Below are 27213 nucleotides of genomic sequence, written 5' to 3' on the forward strand. Positions count from 1 at the left end.
TGAAGAGGGAACTTAGGAAAAAAAAAAAAACATATGCACACTCGGTAAGTATCTTGAAAATTGAGGATGTTGTTCTTCCTGTCGACTGCCGTTACTTCTCTTTTCTGAAACATCCATTTCTATGCATCTTGTTCAGTTCCCTCAGCTTTGATTCTCGATCTGGAATGTGGAAATGCCCCAAATGATGATGATGATTTGATAGTTTTTGATGAAACTTCAGATTAATTTCTATGTCCCTTTGAATGTGCATTTTATCATAATAATTTTCTGATTCAGGAGAAACTTAAATTTCTCTACAAAAGTATCGAAGGTGACCAGCTCAGTTTCTCCATCTGATGATGGAGGAGTGGTGGGATGAGGTAATCTCCAAAGGGCCCTACATTTGAAAGGGAGCTGCTTCACGGGCCTGCCAAGACCTATAAGAACTCAGTTGGTAAAAAACCATATCCCAAGTGAGGGGTGTGCCTGGGTAACTCAGTCATCTGAGTGCCAGACTCTTGATTTTGGCTCAGGTCCTAATGTCAGGGTCAGAGATTGAGACTTGTGGCTTGCTCTACCCTGAGCATGGAGCCTCCTTAAAATACTCTCTCTCCTTCTAACCCACTCCCACCTCCAACCCCTGCACGTGCTTGCTCTCTCCCTCTCTCTAAACAAACAACATATTTTGGGCAGAGGAGGAAGTAAACCAAGACCCCAAGCAGTATCGTGGTTTTCAGGGTCCTGCTAGTTCATCCCAGGAACCTATAGAAAGGCGGGGAGTTAAGAATGCAAGAGAAGGGAACTAGAGCCGGGGAAACCGGAAGCTGAAAGTTCACTGTCCTCCACCCCCAGTCACGTGTATCTTTAGACGTGCAGGGAGGGGCTCTGAATATCCCACTCTCAAGCTCTGGGAGTTTAAGCCAGTTTTATGTAACTTCCCAAGAAAGACAGTTTTCCCCATCTCAGCAGCCCCTTGCTTTTTTTCTATATTGAATTTATCCATTTGTATTATTTTGCATGACTTTTTTGGCATTTTTATTGGTTAATGTGTGTCTCCCTTCCTAGAATATAAACTCTGAAAGCAAAGAATACATCTATTTCATTCATTGATGCATCTCCAGTTTCTGGAAGATGCTCAGTGTTTGAGAAATAGAAGCGGAGTAAAAGGTGACCCCAAAGGGCTGGAGATGGGGAGGGGGTCATGCAGGTTTCCAACCTCAGCTTACAAGTACTCATTTCCTTTATAAAAATGGTCCTGAACCATATATGATTGGTAGAGACTGGATTTGAACCAGGTGATCTGACTCCAGAGTCCATGTGCTAAACTATGATGCTTTTTTGCAAAGGAAGATTGCAGCCATCAACTCCGTGTGAATATTTATTGATGTGAGAAAGAATATTTATTGTGGGAAAATATTTACAACATGTAGGTGAAAGAAAGAGTCAATATATATATTGAAATATATAGCATTTACTATGCAGGCTTATGGGGAGGATTAAATGCGTTAATACATAGAATCGTATCTAGCATATGAAGTTCTTTTTCTTTTTTTAAAGATTTTATTTATTTATCCAGGAGAGATAGATAGAGAGAGAGAGAGAGAGAGAGAGAGAGGCAGAGGGGAAAGCAGGCTCCATCCCGGGATTCGGGATTTGATCCGGGGTCTCCAGGATCACGCCCTGGGCCGTAGGTGGCGCTAAACCGCTGACGCACCCGGGCTGCCTAACATATAAAGCTCTTGATAAAAGTTGTCAAAGTAGTTGGTGAGCCATCTCTTATCTTCAGGATTGATTAGGGAGAAGTCAGCCTCGGGCCTCAGTGTGGAGAGGCTCCCCTGTCATTGAAGAACTGCCTTCCTGGGCTTGAAATGATGTGTTCTATGCCTCTCTCCCTCTCTGCCGTGTCATTCTAGGGGCAGGGGTGAGATGGTGGGAAAACAGGGCAGACAAAGTTCTCTCCTAAGATATGTCTTCATCAAACCCCTCCTCTTTCTACATTCTGCCCACATTTTAATATCACAGATCTGCCCCAGACGTCCAAAGGTAGAAAAACAGGTTCTACATTTTGCTTTTGTAACTTCTACTTGGGAGATGACTTCACATTCACTTTGGGACATGATGTCTATGCTCTGGCAGGGAAAGGCCCCATTTCTACATCCTATTACATGGCTGCAATTATTGCCTTGGGCTCTGTAAGATCCCTGGGTTCACATAATAAATTCCTCTGGAGAAACCCACTGGTTTGAGTGGGTTTCGCCCACTGGCAAACAGGTAATTGCTGGCCCAGGATTGGGTGTTCCTTCCGAAGTAGGCAGGATAAGAGGAATCAGAGAGGAGAGTCTGTGTCCAAATCCTCCACAAGTTTAAAGGTCTGAAATGAGGCAGAAAATGAAGACAAAGTTACCGGTCTGGGCTACAGTCCCAGAGCTGGACTACAGAAGTTGAATTCAAAGTGAGGTGGTGTCCTGGGCAGTGTCCCACTGCTGCTTTCCACAAGTTTACCTTTTAAACTCTGCACCTTGGGGTGCCTGGGTGGCTCAGTCAGTGGTTGAGCATCTGCCTTTGGCTCAGGTCGTGATCTTGGGGTCCCGGGATCGAGTCCTGCATCAGGCTCCCTGCAGGGAGCCTACTTCTCCCTCTGCTTATGTCTCTGCCTCTCTGTGTCTCTCATGAATAAATAAATAAAATCTTTAAAAAAACAAAATATAACTCTGCAGCTTAAAAGTAGAAAGTCTGGGAGGGCAGATACCAGTATCTCCAGGCCTTCAGCCTTCAGCTTTGGCTGAGTTATTTTTGGAGTCAAATTATAGAGTCACGGATTTGATTTGGCATCAGCTATTAGTGGCTTTGCCCAAATTGGTGCCAATTGCAGAGCGTATCTTGAGTATAAAAGTGCAGAGTTACAGAGAAACGAGTGCCCAGGATGCCTCAGGCAACGTGATACCTTTACGGGAAGGAAGAGCTGCAGGAGGAGGAACTGGGGAAAACCCAAGTCAGGGAAGATAAGGCACCCCCCTCCCACCCCCCAGCAGGCCAGTGCTCTGGACATTCCTTTGGCTTTGCTCTGCTGTCGATTCCTGATTCCCACTTCTGGATTAACCCCAGTTCCTGGCCTATATGCTTTGCAGATTAGAGTTTTTCTGACCACTTCTCCCTTCCCCTTTACCTGCTGGTTAGTCTCGCATGAAGAAATGGTCACTGGTTCCTGCCAGTCTTCACCTTTCCAGCTGGAGTAGCTCCCTTGAGCTCCTAAGCCCACGCTGAAAGGCCTGCTGGACTCTCCTTAACGGTGCAATTGGCCAGGGTGCTCCACTCCTTCATCTATTCTCTTACCTCTTAATGAGGCAGGAGGACAGAATGGTTAAAAGCAACAGCTAGAGCCAGACTGCTTGTGTTTAAACCCTAGTGGCACCCTCTGCCATGCCCACCCCCTCCATGAGCTGGATAACTCAAGACAAGCTATTTAACCTCAGTTTCCTCTTCTGTAAAATGGGGATGAAAGTAGTAACACCTAACTCATAGGGATGGGGAAAGGATTTAACTGAATTAATGTCTGTAAAGCCCGGGAAACTACATTAACCACAATGAGTTAGGTGGACAGTCCTGTACATAAGAATCATCCCACCCAAAATGCCATCAGAACTCATAGTGGAGAAACACTGGCTGAGGGCATGAAGCTCGAATGCCCAGGTTGAATCACAGATCTACCACTTAGGTTTCATCATCTTAGACACTTATTAAACCTCTCTGTGCCTCGGTTTTCTCAGTTGTCAAATAGGGCAATGAAATGAATTGTAAAATAAGAACTATGATAGCCTACCTCATAGAGGGGTTGCCTTGAAGCTTTAATGAATTAAAATACACAAAGCTTTGGGATGCCTGGGTGCCTCAGTGGGTTGGCCTCCAACTCTTGATTTCAGCTTAGGTTGTGATCTCACGGTCATGAGATGGGGTCCTGTATCTGGCTCCATGCTCCGCGGGGAGTCTGCTCTCCCTCTTGCTCTCCTCCTGTCCCTCCCCCTGCGCACACATGCGTGCGTGCTCTCTCAAATAACTAAATAAATCTTTAAAAAATATATACAAAGCTTTTGAAAAAGGCTGGCACATAATAGCCAAACATGTTAGCAAATGTTACTATTATCTGTTCCCCTTATCTGACCTTGTAGATATAATAGGAGACAGCATAGGATACATCATAAGCATTTTTTCCATATCACAAAATAAATCTTCTTTGACTATTTCCTTTGAAAGTTCTCCAGAAGAAAACATTTCCTTGGAAACTTGCTGATTCTTATATGTGTGACTCATAGGAGAAAACACTTTCCTTAATGCAGGGAAAATGAAACTGGTCATGTCCTGGCTAGTGGTGAATTAAACTAGCCTGAAGAACCAAGGTGACTTAGTCAGGGATGGTTCAATTCCTAATAACAGAATCCGTGGTACACACTAGTCCAAGCATAATAAACACGTTGGAGAAGGGAAAGGGGGGGGTGTGGAATCTGGATGAGCTCACAGGCAGGAAGTAGACAGGTCTCATGAGGAACTAGAACCAGGAACTGGAAACTTCAAAATAGATCCCCTCTTGGTCACCACTCCTCTGCACTGCCATAGTCTGAGCCATCATCATCTCTTGCCTGGACCATTGCGACATTTTCTCCAATTTTCCACTTGTTCCCCTACAACTCATTCTTCACACAGCAGCCAAAATGATTTTTTTCAAGATTTATTTTTTGGGGGGCACCTGGGTGGCTCAGTGGTTGAGTGTCTGCCTTTGGCTCAGGTCATGATCCTGGGGTCCTGGCATCGAGTACCGCAGCAGGCCTCCCTCTGTCTATGTTTCTGTGTCTCTTTGTGTGTCTCTCATGAATAAATACATAAAATCTTTTAAAAAAAGATTTATTTTGGGGGGCACCTGGGTGGCTCAGTTGATTGGGCATCTGACTCTTGGTTTCAGCTCAGGTCATGATCTCAGGGTTGTGAGATCCAGCCCCATATAGGGCTCTGTGCTGGGCATGAAGTCTGCTTGACATTCTCTCTCTCCCTCTGCCCCTTCTGATGTTCACACGGTTTTGCACATGTTCTCTCTCTAGAGAGAGCATGAGCGAGCATGGGGGGCGGGCAGAGGGAGAGAGAGAGAGAGAGAATATTCAACTAGACCACCTGCCAAGCATGGATCCCAATATGGGGCCTGATCCCACAACTCATGAAATCATGAGCTGATCCGAAACCAAGTGTCGGACACCCAACTGACTGAGTCACCCAGGTGCCCCAATTTTTTAAAAATATAGTAAGATTATGTTGTTTCCCTGCACAGAACTTTTCAGTGGGTTTCCATTCCTCAGGGTAGGAATCTGTCCTTCTTGTTCACTGCTTTATTCTTGGGCGTAGAACATAGTAGATGTTCAATAAATTTGTTAAATGACTAAGTGGGAATGCACCAGGGTTCAAGGTAGAACTACTCTCTCCTTTTCCCTCTGAGGCTAGGGGTTTCGTATTCTTCTTTATGGCTCTGTTCTGGGCTCCTCCCTGTCTTCTTCATATCTCCATTACCATGGCACAAAATGTCTCAGCTCCAGCGCCACCCGGTAAACACATACTAGTGTCCTAATTTCCAAATTTTTGGGAGAAAGAAGTTGACTGTTCCAGCTCAGGTGTGGGGTCTGCCCCTGTCCATTTGGTCATGGCTGGGAACTGCCAAAGCCCACTCATATGGAAAAGGCAATTTTAGAGAAGAAGAGCACAGGTTGGCTGACCACCCCCAAAATTGTGTACTACCTTGAAGGCAGGGGAATCCTCAGTTCTCAGGGAATCCAATAGAGACTTCGGTGGGCAGTTTAATCTCTTAGAGAAGCTCCCAAATAGAATCTAGGATTATGAAGTGGATATAATAAATGACCTACCATTTTTATTTAACTATTGAGCCACTTGCCAGGCATAGTTCTAAGAACTGAATAGGTGTCAAGTCAATCTTCCCAACAACGCTATGAACTAGGTCTTCTTACTCTCATTATACAGATGGGGTAGGGGCAGCCCGGGTGCCTCAGCGGTTTAGCGCTGCCTTCAGCCCAAGGTGTGATCCTGGAGACCCGGGATCGGGTCCCACATCCGGCTCCCTGCATGGAGCCTGCTTCTTCCTCTACCTGTGTCTCTGCCTCTCTCTCTCTCTCTCTCTCTCTGTGTCTCTCGTGAATAAATAAATAAAATCTTAAAAAAAAAAGGGGGGGGTAGTAGAGGCACAGAGAGACCGTAGTGATAGAGCCAGAATTCTAACATTGCAACACCTTACTGCACCTTTTCCTTAACTACCTAAATGAGACAAGGATATAATTCCCTTCCTAAAACAAGGAAAATGAGGTTCAAAAAAATGAGGTTCAGAGAGATAAAGCAAAACAAAGTGCCAAGGTCACCTGGCTACAAAGTAGCAAAGCCTTGACTGCAGTAGTTCTGCAACTTGCCCTATCACCTAGCCCACAATTTTTTTTTTAAAACAGCTTTATTGAGATGTAATTCACATACCATACATTTCACCTATTTCAAGTGTACAATTCGGTGGTTTCTAGTGTAGTCATAGATATGTACAACCATCACCACAGTCCGTTTGCCCACTCTAATTGTATGGATAATTCCATCCAAAGAGGGAAGTGAATAGCCAATAGTCATACAGAGAGTAGCTGGCCATACAGAGAGTAGAATGAAGGCCACTGCTTCAACCACTGTGAGAATGCTTCTGGAAACCCCCATGGGAATAACTGTGTGTCTCAGAAAAATGACGGCTTGTCATGGCGCAATGGCATGGGGTAGGGCTGAGAGGAGGCAGGACAAGGAAGCTCCCACCCCACGGAGACAGTGACTCTCCAAAGTTGAAACTCTGGCCTTTGGAGATCTCCCCGCCTACTCAGACAACCTCTTTTCCTGTTTCTCTCCTTTACTCTTTTGACAAACACCTATTGTCCTTCAAACCTCAGTTCAAGCATTTCCTCCTCCAGAAAGGCTTCCCTGGTTGGGCTAAGTGCTTTGCTATGGTGTTTGCTGGACATATTTTCTTCACAATAGTGTAGTCTCTCTTTATCTTGTCTCCTCTGTGCTTAGTCCCCCTAGAACTAAAAAGGCATAGATTTAAATCCAGGCTCTGTCATGTTCTAGCTCTGTGACCTTGGGAAAGTACATAGTAGGCCCTCCCAAAATTCCAGTTTCTTTCACTCTTTCCTTCTGATTTCTTGGAAGGTGACTGTTAGCCTCAGTTTGTATTGGAATCCTGGTGTCCTCTTGTTCTCAGCCTTCAGGGAGGTGCCAGACACATTTTTGTTGCTCTGCCTGTCTTCCCGTGGGAAATCATTTTTCCTTCCCCAAATTCAGCTCAGTCTTTGTGGTTTGGGTGGTCCTGACCTCAAGTCCCAGGAGTGGTGGAAGACACAAGGCTGGTCAATCCAAGGTCTATGTTCTTTTGTTGCCAGCGATTGGTCCAGGGTTGGGCCTGTGACTTAGTCAGTCAGGATCCCTTCATGAAATTTGTCATATGGGGGACGCCTGGGTGGCTCAGTGGTTGAGCATCAGCCTTCAGCTCAGGGTGTGATCCTGGAGACCCAGGATCGAGTCCCACATCGGGCTCCCTGCATAGAGCCTGTTTCTCCCTCTGCTTGTGTCTCTGCCTCTCTCTCTCTCTGTGTCTCTCATGAATAAATAAATAAAATATTAAAAAAATTTGTCATATGGACACCAGAAGGAAAAGAACCTCTCTCTCTCTCCCTCCCCATGGCACCCTCCCTGTTCCCCCACTACAAAGCATGAGATATATGGCATTGAAGATTGGGTATGCCAGCAGTCATCCTGCTGCCTGAGAGCAAAGCCAAACAGAATCAAATAAATGTGAAAGATGAAATAAAAGAGAGTTTGATGACCTCTTGGTTCCAGACATGCCTGAAGTCCTATTTGATTCCTATTTTCCTTAAATTGGCCTAGATTGGATTTTTGACATTTGTAGCCAAAAGAATTCTGATCAAGAAAACATAGGCTCACTTTAGTATATAAACAGGGTAATTGGATCTCTGGTGGCCTGAAGACAAGCCAACAAACTGTGGATAGTAGAGCAGCAAGAGTCAAAGAACAGTGGGCCTTTGATCACTTCATTAAGCTGCTGAATTCACCAACCCCAGAACCCATCCAATTTAGGACTTCTTGTTATATGAAAAAAAAATATATCCTTATTGGTTAATTATTTTTGGAGTTTGACTTTTTTTTTTTTTTTTGGAGTTTGACTTTTTATAACATGTAGCCTTCCTTTTATTTCTTTTAAGATTATTTATTTGAGAGAGCATGAAGGAGTAGGTGTGGAGGGAGAGAGAGAGAGAGGAGAGAGAGAGAATCTCAAGTAGACTCCCTGCTGAGCATGGAGCCCTATTGCAAGCTTGATCCCAGGACCCTGTCATCATGACCTGAGCCAAAATCAAGAGTCGGATTCTCCACTGACTGAGCCACCCAGATACCCTCATCCCTTTTTTGTTCTTTAAGTAAACTCTACCCCCAACGTGGGACTTGAACTCACGACCTCGAGATCAAGCCTGACATGTTCCTGGGGCACCTGAGTGGTCAGTTAAGTGTCTCACTTGGGCTCAGGTTATGATCTCAGAATCCCACGATCAAGCCCAGAGTCAGGCTCTCCACTCAGCAGGGGATCTGCTTCTCTCTCTCTCTCTCTCTCTCTGCCCCCTGCTCATGTTCTCACGTTCTCTTTCTATCTCTCAAACAAGTAAATAAATCTTAAAAAAAAAAAAAAAAAGAAGAGTGACATGCTCCACCAACTGAGCCACCCAGGTGCCCCCAAAGCCATCTTTAGGTTGGTCTCCAGCTGTCTCTCCCTAATTTCTGTGATGTTGGCAAGGGATGACATGGATGTGGGGTGACCACCTCTTGGCTAGCCCAAGAAATAGCATTTCTTACAGTTACTCTTGCTCCTCTGGTGCTGTTTTTTCTTGCAGGCGCTCTCAGACACTTCTGGACACATTCCTGGTTCCTCCCTTCATCCAAATATCACTAGCACTTTGCAGATTCCACTGAGATTTGGGGGAAACAGAAGGACAAGTTCAGCATAGTATGGGCACCAGCTTAAAATGATCTAGAAGACATCACTGTCCTAAAATTTCATGGGCCATTCCTGCCAAGAGGAATTTCTTTCTGACTGTATCCCCCTTTAGGAATCCACTGGCCCCCATCTCCTCCAGCCTCTCCCTAGCTCCATTCCAGTCTCCTGTGTACTCCGAACTTCTCATACTTCATTACACAAAGGATTTTCTTCTCCATACCAGACGCCAGGCTAAAGGCCAGGCTGACACTGATTCACTGAACGCTTCAAAACAAAGGACCCTTACCGGGCCCTTCAAAACAAAGGACCAAACACACTAGAAAATTACAGGGTTTTTCTTCCCCCTAACAAAATTAAATTCTTAGGCTGGGATCTCTTTCCCTCCTGTTTTGGGGAAGCTCAAGAGGATATTACAAGAAATAATTCTCCTGTCTCAAACAAATTGCCAGGGACTGTGGAATGTTTTTTCGCCTTCTAGCTATACTTTAACTAGTTGCCCCTGTGTAAATATACATTTTTAGTAACAATTTTGTTTGAGATATAATTCACATATCACGAAACTTACCATTTTAAAGCACACAACTCAGTGGTTTTGAGGATATTCACTCACAAGGTTGTGCAACATTTGCTACCGTCTTATTTCAGAACATTTTCAACATCCTCAAAAGAAAGTCTGTACCCATTAGTAGTCACTTCCTATTTCTCTGTCCCCAGCTCCTAGCAGCCACTCTACACTGATCTTAAGGGTAAACATTCAGTCTTCAACTATTAAGTGTGATATTAGCTGTAGGTTTTCTATAGATGCCCCGTTATTAGGCTGAAAGAGTTCCCCTCTACTCTTGACTTTGTTGAGTGTTTTTATCATGAAAAGAGGTTGGATTTTGTCAAATGCTTTTTTATGCATCTATAGGCGAACCTCAGAGATATTGTGCCTTTGGTTCCAGACCCCTGCAATAAAGCAAATATCACAATAAAGTGAGTCAAGTGAATTTTGGGGTTTCCTAGTGCATGTAAAAGTTATATTCCTCCTATGCTGTAGCCTACTAAGGGTGCAATAGGATTAAGTCTCAAAAAATGTACATCCCTCAATTAAAAAAATACTTTTTTGTTAATAGATGTTAACCATCATCTGAGCTTTTGGTGTCATATAATGTATGTAATAATAATGACAAAGTTTGAAATACTGAGAGAATTACCAAAACGTGACACAGAGACACGAAGCGAGCAAATGCTGTTGGAAAAATGACGTCGACAGACTTGCTTGACACAGAGTTGCCACAAAACCTTCAATTTATCTGTGAAGTGCCATTAAGTGAAGAGCAATAAAATGAAATAAGCCTGTATTGAGACAATCATATTTTTGTCCTTTATTCTATTAATATGGTATATCCCATTGAGTGCTGTGTAAATTTTAATGTGGTGTTTTTAACACATTCCGTGTTGCTGTGTTAAATCATCACCTTGGTTTATAAGCTCAAGTGGGCCTCATTTTAAGAAAATCTGATAGATGACAATTTAGACTTATATAGGCTTGGTTACTTAGGTTAACAGACTTTTTTTTCCCTCTGCCAAGTTTTCCAAAAGGAGAAAATTCATTGTGAGCCTACAAAATATAATGCAAAAATGGGATGCTTAGGCTTTTTAGGAACTATCTTTAGTGTCAGTCTCTCTGAGTCTGAGAAAAGCTACAGTATGCAGGATGATTGTTGACTTGGGTGGTGGCGTAATTGGTCAAAATGCACCTCACTGTGAAGTCTAAAGCCACCTCAAGGATCCAATCAGTCATCAAGGAGTTGGTGGAATTGATCATTGGCCTCTTGGGGGCAGGAGTCTCCTTTTATTTATTTTATTTTATTTTATTTTATTTTATTTTATTTTATTTTATTTTATTATTTTATTTTATTATTTTATTTTATTTTATTTTATTTTATTTTATATTTTTTAGGCATCTCCTTTGTTAGGAAAATAGAATGAGATTTGAATAGAAATAATGGTCCACAGGAGTCCATTTTCTCTCATTATTATTATTATTATTATTATTATTATCATTATCATTTTATTCTCTCTTCTGGAACTTTCTGCCTCGAAGAGGAGACGTTGCTGCCCAGATCTCACTCCAGATGGAGTTGTGCATTCAGCTTGGCCAATTGCCACTTTGAGGACAACTATTTTTGTGTGTTCACTATTCTTTCCTTTGGGGAACTTCTATTCCACTCCACCCCATGTGATACTTGTAGGGCTACCATCACAGGACTCTACCTTTCTGACCACAGGCATGACCCAACTCTGAGTCAACTAGACTTTCTCTAGTCTAGTTGGAAACTTGAAGTTGGAGACATACAAGGATGGAAGGTAGTCAGAGCTGAGTCATGTGATATGTTTACCATATAGCAATAGTTCTCCTCTGTGGTCCTTGGACCAACAGCATCAGCATCTGGGAACTTGTTAGAAATACAAATTCCCAGGCCCTATATCACACCTACTGAATGAGAAATTCTAGGGTAGGCCCCAGGAGTCTGTTTTTGTTGTTGTTGTTGTTGTTTGTTTGTTCTGTTCTAAGTTTATTGATTTTTTTAAAAGTAATCTCTACACCCATCGTGGGGCTCAAATTTAGAACTCCAAGATCCAGAGTTTCATCCTCTTCCAACTGAGCCAACCAGATGCCCCAGGAATCTGTGTTTTAATAAACCCTCCAGATTATTTTGCTCTAGAGAACTGGAAGTTTCTGCTAGTGGGATTCTTAGAGCTTTGCTGGATCTTGTCCTTTCCTGGGACTTGGCTGTTGAGATCTTCCTTAGATTCTTTGAACTCCTCAGTGTCCTTCCAATAAATTCCTTGTGGGGTTTGTTTTATTTGAAAGAGTCAGACTTGCTCTCTATTGCTTGCAACCTAAGACCCTGATTAATGGTCCTGTCGTCTAATTCATAGCTCACAGACCCTTTTTGAGCCATGGGCCTTCATCCCATAGACAGGCTGCACTGGTTCAGTCTCACCTTGGTCCTCGTATTTAGCTTCAGCTAAAACATGTTAACTCCATTCCAAACCAAAGTAGACCCATCAGGTCTCCTCTTCCTCCTCCTCCTTTTTAAATTTATTTATTCATGAGAGACAGAGAGAGAGAGAGAGAGTCAGAGACAGAGGGAGAGGGAGAAGGAGGGAGCAGAAGGAGAAGCAGGCTCCTTGCGGGAAGCCTGATGCAGGACTCAATCTCAGGACCCCAGGATCACGACCTGAGTGGAAGGCAGACGCTCAACCACTGAGCCACCCAGGTACCTCCCCCATCAGGTCTTGTGACCAACTTCAATCAATGTCCTGCCTATTAATAGTTTGGTTGTCTCTCCCACTTCTTTATAAAAACACCTATGCCTACATTTATTTGACTCCTCTCTTTTCTCATCTTTCCTCCCACCCCCCTTTTATTTTTTAAAGATACTTTTAAAAATTTATTTATTCATGAAAGACACAGAGAGAAGGCAGAGACAGGCAGAGGGAGAAGCAGGCTCCTCACAGGGAGCCCGATGTGGGACTTGATCCCACATCCGGGATCACACCCTGAGCCAAAGACAGATGTTCAACCACTGACCAACGCAGGTGTCCCCTAACTCCCTTTTAAACTATTAACAACAATTGTTAGCATAACGCAGTTTGTTTTTCTATATTAGTTAGGAAGTAGAATAAGTTGTTTTAATAAAGCGATTCAAAAATACAGAATACTTTTTAAAAATCTCTTGTTTAATAGTTGTCGTTGCTGTTTTATTTCTCTTTTTTTTAAGATTTTATTTATTTATTCATGAGAGACACACAGAGAGAGAGGCAGAGACACAGGCAGAGTGAGAAGCAGGCCCCATGCAGGGAGCCAGACCCAGGGACTCGATCTGGGATCTCCAGGATCACACCCTGGGCTGAAGGTGGCACCCCCTTTTTTTTAAGATTTTATTTATTAATTATTACTATTATTATTATTATTATTATTTTATTTGAGAGAGAGGAGAGAGAGCACGCAGGGGGGAAGAGCAAAGGGAGAAGGAGAAGCAGGCTCCATGCTGAGCAAGGAGTCCAATGCAGGGCTAGATCCCAGGATCCCGGGCACCATGACCTGACCCAAAGGCAGACACTTAACCAACTGAGCCACTCAGGTGCCCCTTGTTTTATTTCTTTAAGCCTATGAGTGGCTCAGAGTGAGTCCAGAGATGAGTAAGTGGCTCCACTCCAGGCAGACATTTAGGAACACACGTTCCTTCTATTCTTACTGCTCTGCCATTTCCTAGGACATTGCTAAAGCAAGTTCTCCACCACTAACTATACCAACGGCCCCAACTTGGGGGAGAGGGGGAAAATAAGTAGATGCCTAACAATTTCCTTTTAAGAAATGATGTAGGAGAAATGAGGTTCATACCAATTCTATTTACTTTCCAATGGTGAGTCCTCGCATGGTCACGCCCAGCTGGCTGCAAGGGGGTTTGGGAAAAGCGGGCTAGAGCTGGGCAGCCATATGCCCCTCAATATCTTGAGATGAAGGTTATTTTGTTATTACAAGAAGGAAATCATGGGTAATGGAAGATAACTAGCAGGTTTTTTTTTTCACATTTTCTAACCCTGAATCTTATATTCATATGTTGAAAGCTCCAATGCCTTCAGGGAATAGCAGGTGATTAACTGAGCAGACTAGGAATGAGGTGACTGGGACTGGGACTGGGACTGGGACTGGGACTGGGACCAGTAGGGTAGGATCATGTCCTGTCTAAAGGAGGCTAGTTGCTTACCCAATATCATTTCACTCTCCTTTCCTAACAGATCTACCTCCAAGTTTGTTTGAGTGATAGTGTAAGTAGGGGATAAATCATGATTTTCTAAGCTAATCATGAAATTTTGGTTTCTAGTGTCCCCAGCCTCCTGAGCTAGGATTGTTCATGTGACTCAACCAAGGAGAGTGTTAGGGAAATCTAGTGGAGGACATCTGGGAAAGCTCTTGCTTTCCTAGTAATGAGTTAGCCACCACTGGAGCCTCCCCTTACTTGTTCTTCCTACTTTGAATGTGGGTATGCTGCCTGGAAATGGGGCAGCAATCTTCTGACTGCAGGGGCAGGGCAAGCATGAGGGGAATACCAGAAGAACTGCAGTGATACTGAGCCAGAGAGAACCAAGGCCAGAGGCTGCCTGCCTCCAGATAGTCTGTTACAAAACCAAAAATACTTGTTTGTTGAAGCAGTTTAAAATTGGTTTATCTTAAAAAAAAATTGGTTTATCTTCAGAATTTCATGGCTACTCGAAGCTGATTAAATCCTCCCAGACTTTTTCTATGTGCATATTTACTTTGTAAAGGTATAGAATACATACACTACTTTGCAACTACCTGCTTTCCAGATGTACAATAAATAATGTGCAATACTGTACAATATTAAGATAATATGCAGTGTCACAAGCATCCTTCCCTGATACACACTATTGCTTAACACCTTTCATTTTAAAGACTGCAGAATATCCATTGTATGACTGTAGCATAATGCATTTACTCAACTTTTTTTTTTTTTTTTCATTTACTCAACTTTTTATCACTGGACATTCAGGTAGTTTATGGGTTGGTTTTTTTGTTTTTGAGGGGGAGGTTTGACCTTATAAACAATTCCATAGAACATCCTCACAACTAATTTGTAAAATTCTGAATATATCCTTGTAATTGCATTCCTGATTGTTTAACTTCCTAGAAATTAAATGACTGGGTCAAAAGGTAATAAGTAGCACCCTCTCTCTTTCTCTCACTCTCTTTAAAGATTTTACTTATTCATGAGAGCACAGACAGGCAGAGACATAGGCAGGCTCCCTGCAGGGAGCCTCATGGGGACTTGATCCAAGACCCCGGGATCATGACCTGAGCCAAAGGCAGATGCTCAGTCACTGAGCCACCCAGGTGCCCCAAATAGCACCTTCTCTTAAGTAAAATGATATGCTTGTCTTTGGTTCCTACCAAAGGAACCAAAAGCCATTCATTTTCTGCTACCGTAAGTAACCAGCCATTCTTTTATTCATCATCTATTCAGTTAAAAAGCCCAAGAGGACTGTGCTAGGCACCAAGGAGGACTAACTGGTGAGTAAAATGTAGTCCCTGTCTTTAAGGAACTCATGATGGAATGGCAGGGACAGGCAGGACAATAGGCAATGACAATATGGAGTAGAAGGAGTGACAATTGTGGTAGGCAGTTTCTGAGAAGGTTCCAAACAATTCTCACCTCCTGGTATTCATGCCCTTGTGTAATTCCCTGCCTGGGGGTATGGGCTGGACCTAGGGAATTGCTTCTAGTGAATGAAATGTGATAAAAGCGATAAATGACACTTCTGTGATTAGGTTATGAAGGACTGTGACTTCTACCTTGCTGGCACTCTCTCTTGGCTTTCTCATTTGCTCACTCTGATGAAGCCAGTTGCCTTGCTTGCTTGACAGAGAGGCCTACATGGCAAGGAACCCAGGGAGGCATCTGGCCAGCAGCTCTTGAGGAACTGAGGCTTCAGTCTGGCAGCTTGTGAGGAACCGAATCCCAACAGTCACATGGACTAGGAAACAGATCTTTTCTAGTTGAGCCTGAAGGTGACTGAGGACAGCTAAACCATGCGGGACTGTGTGATCCACAGAAACTGTGAGATAATGAATGCGTGTTGCTTTAAACCAGTACGTTTTGGGGAAATGTGTTACTCAGCAATAGATAACTCATACACAAGGGGAGTGGTACAAACAAGCACAATGTGAGAGGTGTACACGTGAGGGTGGCACACCATTCCATGCTGGCAGGAAGGGCTGCCTCTGGTAAGATGTCGGAGAAGAGGGTAGGCTTACATTGCAACTTGTAGACTAAGGAGGCATTAGTTTGGGGAAGAAGGGAGAGACGGCATTTCCAGCCAAAGTCTGCAGGATAATGGAGTTAGTTGTATGTTCATTTCCCAGACCTGTTGCCAGCTCACTTGTCACATCCTTGATTAGATGCAAATTTTTAAAATTTTAATTCCAATATGGTTCATACAGTGTTATGTTAGTTTCAGGTGTACAATATACAATTCTATACATTATTCAGTGCTCCTCATGATACGTATGCTCTTAATCTCCTTTTCCTATTTCACTCAGCCCCTTCACCCACCTCCCCCCTGGTAACCACCAGTTTGTTTCATGAGGTGAATATACTGTGGAATCAGCAGAGCTTATGTTTCAGGGCACCTCACCTGCTCATAACCCTTCCAAAGCCCAGGAAGCACCCTTCTGTAATGATAGTTTTGTATTCTTTTTCTTTCTTTTATTTTTTTAAAGATTTATTATTCATGATAGACAGAGAGAGAGAGAGAGAGAGAGAGAGGCAGAGACACAGGCAGAGGGAGAAGCAGGCTCCATGCAGGGAGCCCGACGTGGGACTCGATCCCAGGACTCCAGGATCACGCCCTGGGCCAAAGGCAGGCATCAAACCTCTGAGCTACCTAGGGATCCCCATCGTATTCTTTTTCTTAAAGAGACTTCTGGCCTCTGTTTCAATGGACCTACCAAGACCTTCTCACTGCCCCGTACTCACCACTGCCAGTCTACAGCATAGACACACACACACACACACACACACACACACACACACATATAGGCTCTGTTTCTTTGAAAAGTGTTTCTCAGCAGCCTAGCCTTCCCATCCTGCCTTCACTTCCTTAACCTGAAGGTCCTATTCTTGAACTCTTTAATCATCTTGACTGCTGCTTTTGACGTTTCTCAGAGCTTTCCCCTTCAGTAGTGGTGCTCAGAACGGATGTGTTTTTCTAAGCAGCAAATCTGGCTCCTGACCAAATGGCATCTGAGCAGGGCCACTTCAGAGCTGAACCCCAGGGACAGACTCTCTTCCCTGCCCCACCCCAACTTCAGAATGGCAAAGGTTTGGAGAAACACAATAAGGACGAGAAAGAAGGTAGAAGGAGCAACAGGAAAGGGGGAGCTTTGCTATTTCTCTAGGGCTGGGACCTCTCTGTTAGGATGCTGGTGGCAGTATTTCAAAAATGTGATGGCTTCCCAGAGGGAAGGAAATGGGCACTATCCCTGCCTACTCTGCGTCAGGTACCTGGGCTTTCCCGCCATTATCTCATGGAATCCTCACTACATCTCTTCAGGTTAAAAGCAAGACTCCCCATTTTATTATTTTTAATTTTAAAAAGATTTTATTTATTTATTTGACAGAAGGAGAAAGAGCAGAAGCAAGGGGGATGGCAGGCAGAGGGTGAGGGCAAAGCAGGCCCCCTGTGGAGCAGGGAGCCTGATATCAGGCTCTATCCCAGGACCCCGGGATCATGACCTGAGCCGAAGGCAGATGCTTAACCAACTGAGCCATGCAGGTGCCCCAAGACTCCCCATTTTATAGCTAAAGAAACTGAAGTTCAGAGATGAGAGGGAGGGAGTATGCAGGTCCAGGTGCAGCTGACTTGAGAGCCCATGCCCTAGCCCCACCTCAGGATGCCCCATCCTTTATTGGTTCTCTCAGGGGGCATATCACCTACATTGAAGTTCTAGATGAAAATTGGTGGGCATTGCGGCAAACTTCCACCTGGAAATAACTTTTATAAATGAAGACTTCAGGTAGGCTAAAGTCTTGTTTCTGGAAGATACATCAAAACGAAGAAGACCCATCCATGCCCTGGGAGCCCTCAAAGGTTGGGATTCACTACTAGGGAGAAAAAAATATGACAAAAGAAGGCAGGAGATCTAAGCCCCAAATGACAGATTATAGCATGGCAATAAAAATGGAAACCATGAAAATAACAAACACTATTTACCGAGTGCTTACAAAAGACCAGAAAGCATCTTAATCTCACAACAACTCTACTAAGAAGGTAAGGTTAGCATTCCTACTTTAGGTTGGGAGGTTGAGGATGAAGAAACTTAATACAGGGAGGCAGAAGTGATGCAGGGACTTGAGCCTTGGTGTGTCTGCCTCCAAAGCTATTGCTTTTAATCATTAGGCTTTACTAATTCCAGGAGAGTAGGAGTGGGAGAAATCTAGTTCCTGTGAATGGAGTTAACACTGCAAAATGTTAGCAAGTACCTTGAGAGGGTGTGGCATCGGGATGGCTAGGGCTCCCCACCTGGTTTTTCTGCTCTCTCGGGCAGGAGAGGTGACTCAGGAAGCCAGCAGTTGAACACTGTGGAAGAAGCTCTTGGGACCAGAGTGAGCGGAGAGCAGCAGAGTCTCTGTTAATATCCACTGATTTCTCTCCACATTGGCTCGGGAACTTGGTAGGGGCCTAGGCCCCAGGGATGCTGCCATGAGGCTGGACCAGGAAGCTGGAGCTTGCTGGCCCTCCAGGGTCTGTTGCCCAGAGCACTGGAGCCACTTGCCTATATTGGGATCCTGCCCCTCCTCCTTCTGGGACTTTGGCTTAGTGACTTAGCAACCTTAGGCTTCACTCAATTTTCTGTAAAGGGGGGATAATCAGAGTATATGTAGTTGAATAATAAATGATAATTGTGCCATTGGGAGAATTCAGTGAGATGATGGATACGAAGGACTAACCCTAGCACCTGTGTGACCCTGAGCTCTTGGTACATGGTGGCCATATTGCTGTGAGAGCCCATCCTCGGTGGAGCAGTGAGGCTTTTTTTTTTTTTTTTAATTTTATTTATTTATGAGAATACACAGAGAGGAAGAGAGAGAGAGGCAGAGACAGAGACAGAGGGAGAAGCAGGCTCCATTCAGGGAGCCTGACGTGGGACTTGATCCCAGGTCTCCAGGATCAAGCCTTGGGCTGAAGGTGGTGTTAAACCGCTGAGCCACCGGGCTGCCCCCTTTCTCTATGTTCCATTTACTTCCACTCTCATTGCCTACTTTGATAGATGAGACTGCAGTTCAATGAAGGAATAAATTTAATGCGTTTTTCTTTTTTTCCTTTGTTTACACTCTGAAAGCTTTTTATCGGTTTTAGGGTTCACAGCTCATTTCACAATTGTGATTTATCTCTTGCCTGTAAGATTTTTTTTAAAAAAGATTTTATTTATTTATTCATGAGGGAGACAGAGAGAGGCAGAGACACAGGCAGAGGGAGAAGAAGCAGGCTCCCCGCAGGGAGCCCGACATGGGACTCCATCCTGGGTCTCCAAGATCATGCCCTGGGCTGAAGGTGGCGCTAAACCACTGAGCCACCCAGGCTGCCTGCCTCTAAGATTTTAACTGTTATATAAAAGCAAGAGATTTTTCATGCTAGAAATTATCCCTGTGCCACTCTTCTTTAAAAAAAATTTTTTTTTTTTTTAAATTTTTAAGTAGTTTCTCCACCCAACGTGAGGCTCGAACTCACAACCTGGAGATCAAGAGTCGCCTACTTTACCAACTGAATGAACCAGGCACCCCATATGCCTCTTACAGACCAAACACTGGATCAGCTATGGTTCATTGGTTAAAGACATCAGTGACTAATTCTGGTCTTAATAACAACAACAACAACAACAAAATATGTTATTGGGAAAATATAGAATACACTGAAGAAAAGGCTATCAGTCAAGCCTCAGCAAAAGCATACAGGGTAGCTCTAGGGATCTAGGTAGTGGAAATGATGGGCAGTTTCTCCAGGAACTATCGGGTGTGCCTTGTGCTGATCTACCCAAGATTAAATTCTCCCAAGAGACTGTTTGACTGACCTGAGTTGTGTTGCATACCCTATCCCCTTTCTCAGGGAAGGAGAGGGCACCTTGATTGAGATTCATAATAAGTGAGCATACAATGGGAGAGAGAATGCTCAGAAGGTAAGTGGAAGTTCTGTTACCAGAAGAGGGGTGTGTACACTGGATGAACACAAATAGGAGGTGTCCTCTACAAATACTGTTCTCTCTGTCTTTAAATATCAAGATTCAGAATTTTTCAAGTGTTTTCAAATATGCAGAATTGCTGAAAGAATAAAACAAGAAACACTTATATGTCCATCTAAATTCCACAATGCTAACATCTTGCTACATTTGCTTTAATTTTGTTCTGCATTAAAATTTTTTAAAAAGATTTATTTATTCGACAGAGAGAGAGAAAGAAAAAGAGAGAGAGAGAGAGAGAGCACAAGCAGGGGGAGCGCCAGAGGGAGAGGGAGAAGCAGCCTGTCTGTTGAGCAGGGAGCCTGATGCAGGGCTCCATCTCAGGACTTCTTGATCATGACCTGAGCCAAAGGCAGATGCTTAACAGACTGAGCCACCCAGGCGCCCTTGTATTTTTAAATTTGGTGAACTCTTTGACAGCTGCAGACATTACCCTTTAAATACTTCATATATTTCCTGAGGATAACTCCACTCTCCTACATAAATGCAATACCATTAACCATACCTAAAAAGATAATAAATATTCTATAATATCTTACAGAAAGTTCATGTTCAGATTTCCTCAATTGATATAAGAATGTATTTTATTTTTTTGTATATTTTTATTGGGGTTCGATTTGCCAACATATAGCATTAACACCCAATGCTCATCCTGTCCAGTGCCCCCCTCAGTGCCTGTCACCCAGTCACCCCATCCCCCCGCCCACCTCCCAAGAATGTATTTAATTTTTTTTTCAGGGGATCCCTGGGTGGCGCAGCGGTTTGACGCCTGCCTTTGGCCCAGGGCGCGATCCTGGAGACCCGGGATCGAATCCCACGTCGGGCTCCCAGTGCATAAAGCCTGCTTCTCCCTCTGCCTATGTTTCTGACTCTCTCTCTCTCTCTCTGTGTGACTATCATAAATAAAAAAAAAAGACTTGTTTAAAAAAAATTTTTTTTTCAAATCAAAGATCAAAGTTCACTCATTGCACTTGGTTGTTGAGTCTCTTTATTCTTTTTCTTAAAAAGATTTATTTACTTATTTGAGAGAGAGAGAGAGAGAGAGAGAGAGACACTGAGGTCATGACATGAGCTGAAACCAAGAGTAAGCTTAACCTACTGAGCCACGTAGGCACTCTCTTTATTTTCTTTTAATCTGGAGCAATTCCACTCCATTTCTGGATTTTTCATGACATCGATGATTTGAAGAATCCAGACTAGTTGTCCTGCAAAAAAATTTCACATTGTTTCCTTTGCATGGCTTTTTTTTTTTTTTGGCATGTATTTTTTTGTGTGTAGTAAAATATATGTAACATAAAATTCGCCACTTTAGCCTTTTTTTCTTTTTTAACTTTATTTATTAATTTTTTTAAGGTAGGCTCCATACTTGGTATGCAGGGCTTGAACTCACAGCCCTGAGATCAAGACCTAGGCTAGATTAAGAGTCAGCTGCTTAGCCAGTTGAGCCACCCAGGCCACCCTGTTTTAGCCATTTGTAAGTGTACAAGTCACTGGCATTAAGTACACTGGCAGTGCTTTACAACCATCACTACTATTTTCAGAAGTTTTTCATCATCCCAAACTGAAACTCTGTACTAATAAACAGTTATACCCTATTTCCTCTTCCTCCAACTTCTAGTAACCTCTATTTTACTTCTGGTCTCTATGAATTTGCCTGTTCTAGGTAACTCATCAAGTGGAATTAGATAATATTTGTCCTTCTGTGTTTGGCTTATTTCACCTAGTATGATATTTCGAGGTTCATCCATGTTGTGGCATGTATCAGAATTGTATTCTCTATGTTGCTTTTTATTTTTCACTTCTTTTTTAGAGAGACAGAGAGCACGGAAAAGTGTGTGGGGTGGGACAGAGGAAGAAGAGGGAGAGAGACCCTCCAGCTGACTATGCACTGAGTGAGGAGCCTGAGGCAGAGTTCAATCTCATGACCCTGAGATCATGACCTGAGCCGAAACCAAGAGCTGGATGCTTAACTGACTGAGCCACTCAGATGCCCCTCTGAATTGCTTTTTAAAATTAATCTGCCAGTGTGTTTCCTTGACAGCATATATACAAAAGTTAATCTACTAGAGTCTTATATTTATTTTTTATAACTCTTTTCACATGAAGGAATATATTTTGATGTATTACTAAATTTTAAAGAATCTGTCCAGAAATTTTTTTAAGATTTTATTTATTTATTTTAGAAACAGAGAGAGTGTGCATGCATGGCAGGGGGTGGCGGGCGGGGGAAAGGGTAGGAGAGGGAGAGAGAATCTTAAGCAGACTCTTTGCTGAGCAAGGAGCTCAACTTCTTGAATGTGAAATCATGACCTAAGTGGAAACCAAGAGTTGGATGGTTAACTGACTGAACCACCCAGATGCCCCTGCCCAGACTTTTATACTGGTCAAGTTAATTAGACTTCTTATACTGGTCAGCAAAGACATAATCAGTGGCTTAATTTATCAGTAAACTAGGGAGAGCCTGGGTGGCTCAGTCTTTTGAGCATCTGACTCTTGGTTTCCGCTCAGATAATATCTTAGGGTTGTGGGATCGAGCTCCCTGCTCACCATGGAGTCTGCTTGAGATTCTCTCCCTCCTCCTTTGCTCCTCCCTGTGCGCACTCTCTCCCTCTCTCTCAAATAAATAAATAAATAAATTGATTAAAAGAATTTTAAAAAATTTATCACTAAACTGGAGAAAAATTAACCTTTTATAACAAACATAGTTACAGCTTTAAGTGAATAACCACTGTTTTCTTTATTCTTTTCTTAGTGGAGAGAGAGAGAGAGAGAGAGAGAGAGCATGAGCAAGGGGTGAGGGAGACATAAAATCCCAAACAATCTCCATGCTCAGCATGGAGCCCACAGTAGGCTCAATCCCATGACCCTGAGATTGATCTGAGCCAAAACGAAGAGTCGGATGCTTAACCAACTGTGCTACCCAGGCACCCTTCTTCTCATCTTCTAAACAAAGGAGAATGGACCATCCAGTGCTTGACATTCTCCAAAGCACTTGGGTTAATGGCTTGTCACCTTCTCAAGTTTCCTTATAAAGATCAGAACTTGGGGCATCTGGATGATTCAGTCAGTTAAGCATCTGCCTTCGGCTAGGGTCATGATTCCAGGGTCCTGGGATTGAGTCCTGCTCCCTGCTCAGTGAGGAGCCTGCTTCCCTGCTCAGTGAGGAGCCTGCTTGCCCCTCTGCCTGCCACTCTCCCTGCTTGTGCACGTGCTCTCTGTCAATTAAATAAATAAAATCTTGGGGAAAAAAGATCAAGACTTTAGGACCCGTTATAATCTTTTTCTATATTTCTAAATTCATGAAAGCTTCACAGCATAGATTCTACATCTCCATTCTTCTCGATTTTTAATCATTTATATAGGTATGTATCTGTATAATTCCAAGCATTTTACATATTTTTAAAAAGATCTTATTTATTTATTCATGAGAAACACAGAGGGAGAAGTAGGCTCCCTCAGGGAACCCGATGCAGGACTCCATCTCAGGACCCCAGGATCACACCCTGAGCCACAGGCAGATACTCAACCACTGAGCCATTCAGGCATCTCACATTTTACATATTTTTAATTCTCATACAACTCTATGAGATAAAGACTTTTTCCTTCCTCTTCCTACTTCTCCAATAAGTGCTTTTTAAAATCTCCATTTTACAGATGATAAATATGAGGTACTAAGAGGTTATTTGACCTGTGTAGTGTCACACAATTATTAGTGGGAGAGCCAGCAAACTCTGGGAGAACAGACACAATGTCCCCAAAGACATTGTGTCCTTAATCTCTACACATTCTCATGATAGGAAAAAAAGAAACAAAAACAAAAAAACCCCAGCAAACTTGCCTGTTATGTATAACATAGAAGTGAATACTCTCCTTCATCCTTGGTCACAAGAATTATCCATTGCTAACTGTTTATGTCTTAATTTTAAATCTAACAGAGTATAAATACATAGATAACAGCATTCTTGGGGAGGATATAGCCATAATTAAAAGCAAATATTAATCTATTATCTGGTTGGCAGGAAGCTTCCAGGAGGCTTCAGCCTGACCTACCTCTAAACTGCAATAAGGGATGGGGGAGGCTGGAATTGGACAGAGATAAGGGGTGGGGATGACTCAGCTTGGTCACGGCAACTGGCCAGGATGACCCAGTACCAGTAAGGGAAGGAGCTGGTTTGTGGGTCTCTTGTTCCCCACTCAGTTATGTGGAGATTCAAGGCTGTGCCAAGACAGCTGCTATTGGACATCTGTGCAAGAAGATACTATCTTAAGTGTGTTAATCAAAATAGAAAGGCATCCTGGTAGAAGATTTTTGGACATGGCAGGGATATGACCATGAGTGGGAAGCAGGCATCCAGAAGATGTTAAAGTGGGGGCCATGTAGAGAGTACAAAAATGGGAATTTACAATGGTCTAAGTCAGCAGCTCTCAAATGTCTTTTTTTTTTCAAGATTTTGTTTATTTATTCATGAGAGATACAGAGAAAGAGAGGCAGAGACACAGGCAGAGGGAGAAGCAGGCTCCATGCAGAAAGCCTGATATGGGACTTGATCCTGGGACTCCGGGATCATGCCCTGAGCCAAAGGCAGACGCTCAACCGCTGAGCCACCCAGGCGTCCTTCAAATGTCTTGATCTTGGATCCCTTAATACTCCTAAAAATGATTTTGAACCCCAAAGAGCTTTTGTTTAAATGGGTTATAGCTATGAATATTTGCTCCTTTCCCAATTAAAACATAAATCTTAAAAGTAAAGTACATCTTTGAATACATATTCCTTAGCTATCAGAGGAATAACATCATCACATAGCCTCTGGAAACCTCTACCATACTCTTGGGAGAATAAGAGTGAAAAAGTAAAATACTGAGTATTATAATTTTTAAAAAGATTTTATGTATTTATTTGACAAAGAGAGACAGCAGGTGAGCACAAGCAGGGGGAGTGGCAGAGGGAGAGGGAGAAGCAGACTCCCAGCTGAGCAGGGAGCTCGACATGGGGCTCCATCCCAGGACTCCAGGATCATGACTTGGGCAGAAGGCAGATGCTTAACCAACTAAGCCACCCAGGTACCCCAAGTTGGTATTATCTTAAGTAATTTTTTTATTTCACTTCACTCCCTGATAGTGTGTTGGAGACTTCCATACTTGAAGAACCACTGGTTCAGATAATATGTAGCATCTTATTTTTATGTGGTAGTATAGTTTACAAAGCTCCTTGAATTAGGAAAAGTATTCTTATTCCCATTTTATAGCTGGGAAGCACACTGCCGTGGGAGCAGTGAAGGGACCAGCAGAGGAAGAACCCTGCCTCTTTAGGGTTCCTGCTGAGATGGTGTCCCTGGATCCCCCACTGCAGCAACTGCACTTTCTTTCTTTCTTTCTTTCTTTCTTTCTTTCTTTCTTTCTTTCTTTCTTTCTTTTTTTATTTATTCATGAAAAACAGAGAGAGAGAGAGGCAGAGACACAGGCAGAGGGAGAAGCAGGCTCCATGCAGGGAGCCCAATGTGGGACTTGATCCGGGGTCTCCAGGATCAGGCCTGGGCCAAAGGCAGGCGCCAAACCGCTGAGCCACCCAGGGATCCCGCAATTGGACTTTCTAAGCTTCCAATGATTCCTGGGACAGGTCCTGTTCACCCAGACCCTAAAGCTGTAGAACTGTCTGGGACTCCATACTGTCTGGGAGGCATTAAAGGCAAGGGCATCAGATGCTCAGATATCCAGGGAGTGACTCTAATGTAGCCATCTAATGTAGCCATGTAGGTAGCCACCTAGAAGGGAGACGTAGTGGGAACCAAGTATTTTCAATTTTAATGTTATACCTTCTCAGGTTTCCACACAGGAAAGAAATCATTCTAGGTGCTTAAGGCAGAAAGCAATTATATTAGGAAACTAGATGTTTAGAAAACTGTGGGAAAATCTGAAGGAGAGAGTACGCATCAGGAGGCCAGCTGGGGGATTACTGATCTTAAGAACATACTTCTAGGGGATCCCTGGGTGGCGCAGCGGTTTAGCACCTGCCTTTGGCCCAGGGCGTGATCCTGGAGACCCGGGATCGAATCCCACGTCGGGCTTCCGGTGCATGGAGCCTGCTTTTCCCTCTGCCTGTGTCTCTGCCTCTCTCTCTGTGTGACTATCATAAATAAATTTTAAAAATTAAAAAAAAAGAAATGTTTAAAAAAAAGAACATACTTCTATAAATAAGGTTCAGAAATCAGAAAGCTAGGACTGGGGAACTGTCTTCCTGGTTGCTGTTGCTATAACTATCTAACTCATGAAGCTGGAAATAGAAACTGAAAGACTGACACAGAAAAGCCCCACATCTCCAGTGATGATCCTATTGACCACCAGAAAGAGCCAATGTGCAGGAAAATTGCCTCTTACTCATTTCTCTTGTAAATCTGACCCAGTCCCTCTAATTGGCAATACCTAGTTTTCATCTAGAACCCTAGCAATAGAGGAGCCTGGGAAGTGCCATCTTTAACCTTCCCACTTCTGCAGAAAGAAGTGGGAATGGATATTGAGCCCAGCCAAACATATACAACACGTATTTTTGACCACAGATTGATTGGAATATGAGCTCCATGAGGGAAGAAGTTTGGTCTAATTTGTTTTCTGCTGTGTCCTCAGAGTCTAGCATATTACAAAGTAGTAGATACACAACAATATGAATGTTTTCCCAGGAGCTCTTTTGGTGAACATCAGGCCAACTACAGTAGTAGCAATAGGTCTAAGTTACTCTGACAATGGCCAGGTCTATCTGGATGACCTCTATGGCCACTTTGACCAATGGGATGGATGTGTTGTAGTGTCAGTTTCCAGGCTGGCCTTAAAAGAATGGCAACTTCCAAGACCCATCTCTATAGAGGCCTGAGTTGCCACTTAAAAAGTTCAACTACCCTCATGGAGAGACCATGTAGAGAGGTTCTGAGACTATGTGATCAGGGGGCTAGCTGAACCCAGTCTTTCAGCCAATCCCATCAAGTACAAGGCACATGAGAAAGGCTGTGTTGGACCTGCCACACTAGCCTCACTGCCTATCTGCTAGCTAGAATACTACCAACTGACTCTGATTGATGCCATGCAGAAGAGAAAAATCAGCTCTGCCCAAACTCCTGACTCCAAACCTGTGAGATATAATACAGCGATTGTTTAAGACTGCTGAGTTTGGGGATAGTTTGTTACATATCAATAGATAACCAGAACACACTTTGTGATACAAAGCTGACCGTGATAGGGATGCAGAAAGTGTTCCATTTCTATTTCATGTAGATTTCCAGGGCTATAATTTTAATCCTATATGCATTGCTGTGAGGTGTTCCTAAAACACCTGAGTTTTATACCAGAATCATTG

The 27213-nt window shown here is 43.3% G+C and overlaps 1 long non-coding RNA gene across 1 annotated transcript in view; it reads right to left on the reverse strand.

Annotated features, from left to right (window-relative positions):
* Positions 1 to 1374: 1374 nt before the first annotated feature.
* Positions 1375 to 27213, reverse strand: part of LOC111093279 — a 34352-nt gene continuing 8513 nt past the window's right edge. The window contains exons 2-4 of the long non-coding RNA XR_005355922.1: positions 8917 to 9029; positions 3146 to 3314; positions 1375 to 2350 (exon numbers count right to left, since the gene is read on the reverse strand). This is a non-coding gene — a long non-coding RNA (uncharacterized LOC111093279). The remainder of the gene's footprint in view (positions 2351 to 3145; positions 3315 to 8916; positions 9030 to 27213) is intronic.

This window comes from Canis lupus, chromosome 2, assembly GCF_011100685.1.
Source record: "Canis lupus familiaris isolate Mischka breed German Shepherd chromosome 2, alternate assembly UU_Cfam_GSD_1.0, whole genome shotgun sequence".
Lineage (NCBI taxonomy): Eukaryota > Metazoa > Chordata > Mammalia > Carnivora > Canidae > Canis > Canis lupus.